General features: G+C 40.7%; 1 long non-coding RNA gene across 1 annotated transcript; it reads right to left on the bottom strand.

Annotated features, from left to right (window-relative positions):
* Positions 1–213: 213 nt before the first annotated feature.
* Positions 214–1,258, bottom strand: LOC124277045. Its single transcript, XR_006898726.1, has 2 exons — positions 616–1,258; positions 214–425 (listed from the first exon to the last, which is right to left on the bottom strand). It is a non-coding gene; the product is annotated as an uncharacterized LOC124277045 (long non-coding RNA).
* Between the last annotated feature and the right edge of the window lie 4,965 nt (positions 1,259–6,223).

Raw genomic sequence — 6,223 nt, forward strand, 5'->3', positions numbered from 1 at the left:
TGGAGGTAGTCAACCTCAAACAAACCAGGGGCAGATAGCCCAGTGGTTAAAGCTTTCGTTTGTCACGCTGATGACCCGTGTTCGATTCCCCACATTGGTGCAATGTGTACAGTCCACTTCTGGTGTCCCCAGAATATTGCTGCAATATTGCTAAAAGCTGCATAAAACCATACTCACTGACTCAAACAAAGCAAAAACAAACACAGACAACTATTGGGAATAAATTTGTTTCATTTATTTATTTCATGAGCACATGAAACAATGCAACAACTGACATTACAATTTACAATTTGGCAAGCTCTCATTCAGTCTCAACACACTGCACAAAAGTTTATGCAAAAAGACCATGGATATATTTGAACATGGCAAAGACAAAAAACACCTATCCACAAACAATTTAAGTACTGGTGTTATCTGAACCTGGACTGACTGAGTTTAGTTTTACGCCGCTTTTAGCAATATTCCAGCAATATCACGGCGGGGGACACCAGAAATGGGCTTAACACATTGTGCCCATGTAGGGAATCGAACCCGGGTATTCGGCGTGACTAGACAACGCTTTAACCACTAGGCTACCCCACCACCCGTATATTGGATGATTTACAAAGACATTACCATTGATTTACCATTGACACAATGACCGACTTAGTTGATGTATGTCATCAAATCCCAGCTGATTAGATTGATGCTCATGGTCATGACTCCAGTAGTTACAAGCCATAGCTGGAATAATCGGAGTGCATTTTTAACAAACTCCTTCTCACAATTTTGACACTCCATTTTTGTAGCATATTCAGCAACAAGTTAATAATTATCTGGGGTTTGTGTCAAGGATGTAGATACAAGCAGGAAATCAAAGGAGTATCTGCAAAACATTCCCGTAATTTGTGTACTCAAAAGAAGAATTTCATTTGTTGATAATGTCAGATGAAAAACATTGCTCCTGTTAATTTTCTTTTTGCCAGCAAAACCATTTTATGTAATTAATTATGGTGATTCATTCCAAGAACAATTTCAGTGTGAGAAATTGAAATTGCCTGTATAAAGCTTGCGTGAAAGACCAATTTGGCATATATGTACTCGTCTTTAAACATGATAAACAAAGAGCATCAACAAAGCATGTACATGAATGGTCAGTTCACGGTTGGACCAGAATGTGGCCACAATAAGTGGATGTGTGTGATCAGCACTAGTCTCCTCTACATGTCTTTCAATAACACACACACCCTCCAAATCTCATGTTGTTGGTACTGTAATGCTTCATGTTGAGACAGGATCTTGGGGGACGTACTTCCTTTTACTTGCAAATATTTTGTGATTAGAAACTGTTATCACATACATGCTGTCATCCCACACAACTGAAATAAAGAATGACAAGAGATGAGTGAGTGTGGTCCTTTAAGCTGTCTCGATATGAAGAATTTCTCACTTAAAGAATAATGAAATCACATATTCAAACAGAACAAGTTTAAAGCTGAAAGTCTAAAACCTATAACTACTGACTGACTGAGTTTTGGTTTTACGCCGCTTTTAGCAATATTCCAGCAAAATCACGGTGGAGGACACCAGAAGTGGGCTTCACACATTGTACCCATGTGGGGATTCGAACCCTGGTCTTCAGCGTGACGAGACAACGCTTTAACCTTTAGGCTACCCCACCGGCCCCCTATAACTACACCATGTACAGGGTACCTGTCTGTTAAGACTTTTGAAGATATCTAAATAATATATACCTGATATCCGTTTGAATGTGTCTCTCTTGTCCGATGTGACAGGTATTTTGGCCGCTGTGTAGACAAGCCTTGTGATCTTCCCTGCGGTGTCCTCGTCATTCTCCAGTTCCCCACCAGACTACAACACAGAGTGAGTGAGTGAGTGACTTTAAAGCTGATTGAACAGTATTCCACTTATAGGTCTTAGACATTTATCACATGCAGTATACAGTATATCAAGTGCAATATACTGTATATCACATACACTATACAGCGTGCCACTTGCAGAGTGCGCCAGGCGAACTCCCAGATGGGTCGCGGCACTTGTGGCCTCCACCTCTGCCCTTGGAGGACACCTCATGGGGTGGATGTAATGAGGTCCCAGGTAAGGCGTGCACTAGTTGGCTGTTTGGCTGCTGGCCTAATGATGGGTGCAGGATTTAGACATACTCTTGAAATTCTGAGACTGCAGTTTCCTGCTGTGGTCTTATAAGGTCAAGTGTGGCATGATCCTGACGACCGGTGCACAAATAGACATGTTGGTTGTGGATGAGGTTCCACATGGTCTTGCCATATAATAATAATGAGAAGTCTTATAAAACGTTAACCTCCACGCAACAAAGCATTCTCAAAGAGCTAACACCCTGATTATTATTACCCCAGATAACCAAGCTGCCTGTTAGGCGCTAGAAGGTTATAGTCACATGACTTTATCCAACCGGGAACCCATTTTCTGCTGGGTGAACAGAGGCAATTTGGAACAAACTCACTTGCCTAAGGTGAGACCACATGTATCACATGTGCTTCGTTGTGGGGCAGGATGGAAGTCCTAGAAACGCTCAGGTGTCAAGCTGTCAAACACGGTCACCCATTCAAGGACTGTCCGAGCTTGACGTTGCTTAACTTCAACTGATTCGTGACATGCGCTCTATGGACAGGACCACACGCCACCACGAACATTGGGGCCAACAAGGAACACAGTAGGATTGTCAGGACTGAGATGTATTAAAGTTAACGAGTGCAAGTAATTAGTCTGAAACTGAGAGCTGAGCACTAAGCTCCGAGTTAGAAAGCTCACAATAAAACATTGTGGACCCGCAGATGGCTTGTGTTGTCAGTAGGAGAAATATCCGCCAACAAACAACAACGACCAACAGCAGCAACATACATAGTAGAGACCCAGAAACTTCTATGGCGGATACATTTACCACTCTGGTGAAACACATGAGCATTGGTATAAGCAGACAAACAGAACCAGGGCTAACCAGGATTCAAACCCATCATTACAGGTGTCTGCATTGTCCAAGGGACACTACTCTACACAATGCCTTAGATGTTTGAGACACTCCCACAGTCAAAGAAATTAAAGAATGAGTGACTTCAGTTGGCCCTATGTTAAGAGTAATTCAGATTGTCATATCAGAGTGAGTGATTGAGTGACGGATGGATGGAGTGACAAAACATCATATGAGCAGTTTAAGAGGGACAGTGTTCCACTTGTATATCTTGACATTGCAGCCTGTGATGCTTTGTACACAGCCATGGATTGATCTAGGATTCCATACTGTGTGCCCTTCCAGGCAATTCAGAAATTAGTTTTTACTTTGTTGACAACTGGGATCACAGTGATTATTCTGGACACATACAATAGAACATCATTTGGAGACTTAATCAACATTTTGTTTGTTTCGTTTGTTGTTTACCTCCGCTCTCAGCAACATTCCAGCCATATAGCAGCGGTATCAAGATAATCCAGTTGTGGAGCTATAATCAACTACTGTGTTCACTAATAGTGTCTGACCCTCTGACAAGTCTGGCAGATTCGCCAACGGTCCGATAGAAGTCCACAACCCGCCCCAAGCGTCTGACTGTATGTTTCACAATGACTTTGACTGAAGTTGTTATATGTCACATGTCACATGTGACACTTGTTTGCTGGTTATAAATCTTAATGTTTGTTAGTAATTTTAAATGCCAAGTATAACAAATGTTAAATCTGAAATGTGTGTTTAATTTCATTCTATGGGTCCTGTGAATTTTCAATGGGTCAGACAGACATCCGAAACTTACAGGACCCAATGTCCTGTTACTTTGAAACATCATTCGAGAACACTGCTGACACCACAGTTAGTGAGTGTCCTAGCCTTTGTGCTCCATTCTAGTGAAAGTTATTGGCCTAACCCTTGTATTTCTTATATGAACATTTCAATAAAACTTGATACTCTGCCAACAGGAAGAAAAACATGAATGATTTGAAAAAGCACAATATAAAATTATTTTCCAAAGTTGTCATACATATCAATTTGTATTTCAATTCACGGTATGACATGCAATACCAAATATTTTACAAACTTTTCTGCCACTGTCAATCACTACATACAAAGTACAATCTCTACTTAAAAAAAACAGCAGTGAAAGAATACTATAGTCAATGAGGGAGGTGATGAAACTGCATCAGAACACAAGGTCTGCAGGCGAGAAGGGGTGATCAGACATTAGTGTTCTACATATCGAGAGATCTACACTGTGTAACACAGCAAGTCGCTGTAGTTTTTGTTTGTTGTTTAATGCCGCACTTAGAATTCCGGATATATGGCAGCAGACTGTAAATGATCAAGTCTGGACCAGACAATCTAGTGATGAGCCGCATCGTTCGACGCAGTTGGGATACAATGATATGTGGCAACCAAGGCTGCAAGCCTGACCATCCGAACCTGGTATAATTAGTCACCTCTTTCAACAAACTAGGGGTGGGTATTGCAGAGAATATTCATATTACGATATATTGCGATGCGAAAGCATGTATTGCGATATGCATTGCAATATATTGCATGAAGTATTTTTAAACAAAAAACTACTTATAATCGAGTTACTGCTTGATTTATAGAGCAAAAACACAACAAAATCACTATGCTTGATTAAGCTTTAATAACTAATTTTAATCATGATAAAATAAAAATGTGAATAATATTTGGCACAAATGAAACAAGGAAATATCCGAAGATTTTCGAGTGTTACGACGTTTTCCGAATGCATGTCAAAATACGGGTTTTCAATCAGCGTATCGCAATACGTATCGTTTTCATGTCTGAACCGGTAAATACCGGTAAACCGGTTATATTGCACAGCCCTACAACAAACATGGGTGTGAGTGGTAGTTTTTCGGAATTCATCATGTGATGTTAACTAGGTAATGATGAAGACAACTTACACTGACTACTGCCCCATCCTCTGTCAGCACCAGATAGCCAAGTGAATCCGGGATTCGGTCTATTCCTTGGGAAGCCATCTGAAATGATTGATTTGTTTCACCAAACAGCTGAAACTTTGTGACAAAGGACCAATTAATTCATAACTGGAATGTTACTGATGCTTCCTTGAACATTTGGTGAGCTGCTCTTATCAACAGTGTAAGTGAATATGGTTGTACGCTGCTTTTCAGCAATATTTAAGCAATATCACGGTGGGGGGATACCAGTAATGGGCTTCACACTTTGTACCAATGAGGGGAATCGAACACTGGTCTTTTACACGACATGCGATCGCATTAACCACTAGGCTACCCCACAGTCACCACTCCAACAAACAATGTGAAGGGGCTCAGTGACGTACTGACAATAATCTTACTGTATTTGGAAATATCATTGGTTGCATTAGCAGTTCAGTGTTTAAGTAATAGGATTATATTGTGAATCCTGTTTCCAATACTGCAAATAGTTTACTTTGTAGTGCCAGTTTTTTTATCATGTAGGTGTTATTGTACACATACACATGTTCATTCTTAACTGGCAATAATTTAAATACCAAGGGATGTAACTCTTTGCTAGAATCAGACTGCTGTCTTAACTGGAATTATAACTGCAAGTCCAGTTCACAGATTCCACTGTATCAGAGTGGGTCAAAGAAAACCAGTGGCCGATAGCATGATGAACATTCCATACTCAAATTTATCCATGGAAACACACGTAAACTCTGTTTGTAAGTCATGCTATTTTCATCTCAGAAATATTGCTTCCATTCGTGATATTCTGACATTTGATGCAGCTCACCACCTAGTTCGTTCACTTGTTCTCTCACGTTTGGATTATTGCTGCAGTCTTCTTGTAAATATCCGCCAAGATCTATTGTCCAAGCTCCAGAGGATTCAGAACTCTGCGGCACGATTGATTTGCCGAGTCAACAAGCGCAGTCACATTACACCATTGCTGATACGCTTACATTGGCTGCCCACGAAACAGAGAATAGAATATAAAATCCTCACTCGCTTTCAAGTGCCTCCATGACAAAGCTCCAATCTATCTGAAAGATCTCCTCAGTGAATATGTCCCACCACGCTTTTAAGATCAAGTTCTAATTGTCAGTTGAATGTCCCCAAGGTCAGATTAAAGTCATATGGACATAGACAGTTCTCTTACACAGCTCCCCTTTTCTGGAACTCACTGCCTCTTCACATCCGACAAGCCGCGTCCGTGGAATCTTTCCAGTCCCAACTGAAAACTTTCCTTTTTAAA

Source organism: Haliotis rubra, unplaced genomic scaffold (assembly GCF_003918875.1).
Source record: "Haliotis rubra isolate DU_JTF1 unplaced genomic scaffold, ASM391887v1 Scf217, whole genome shotgun sequence".
In the NCBI taxonomy this organism is placed as follows: Eukaryota; Metazoa; Mollusca; class Gastropoda; order Lepetellida; family Haliotidae; genus Haliotis; species Haliotis rubra.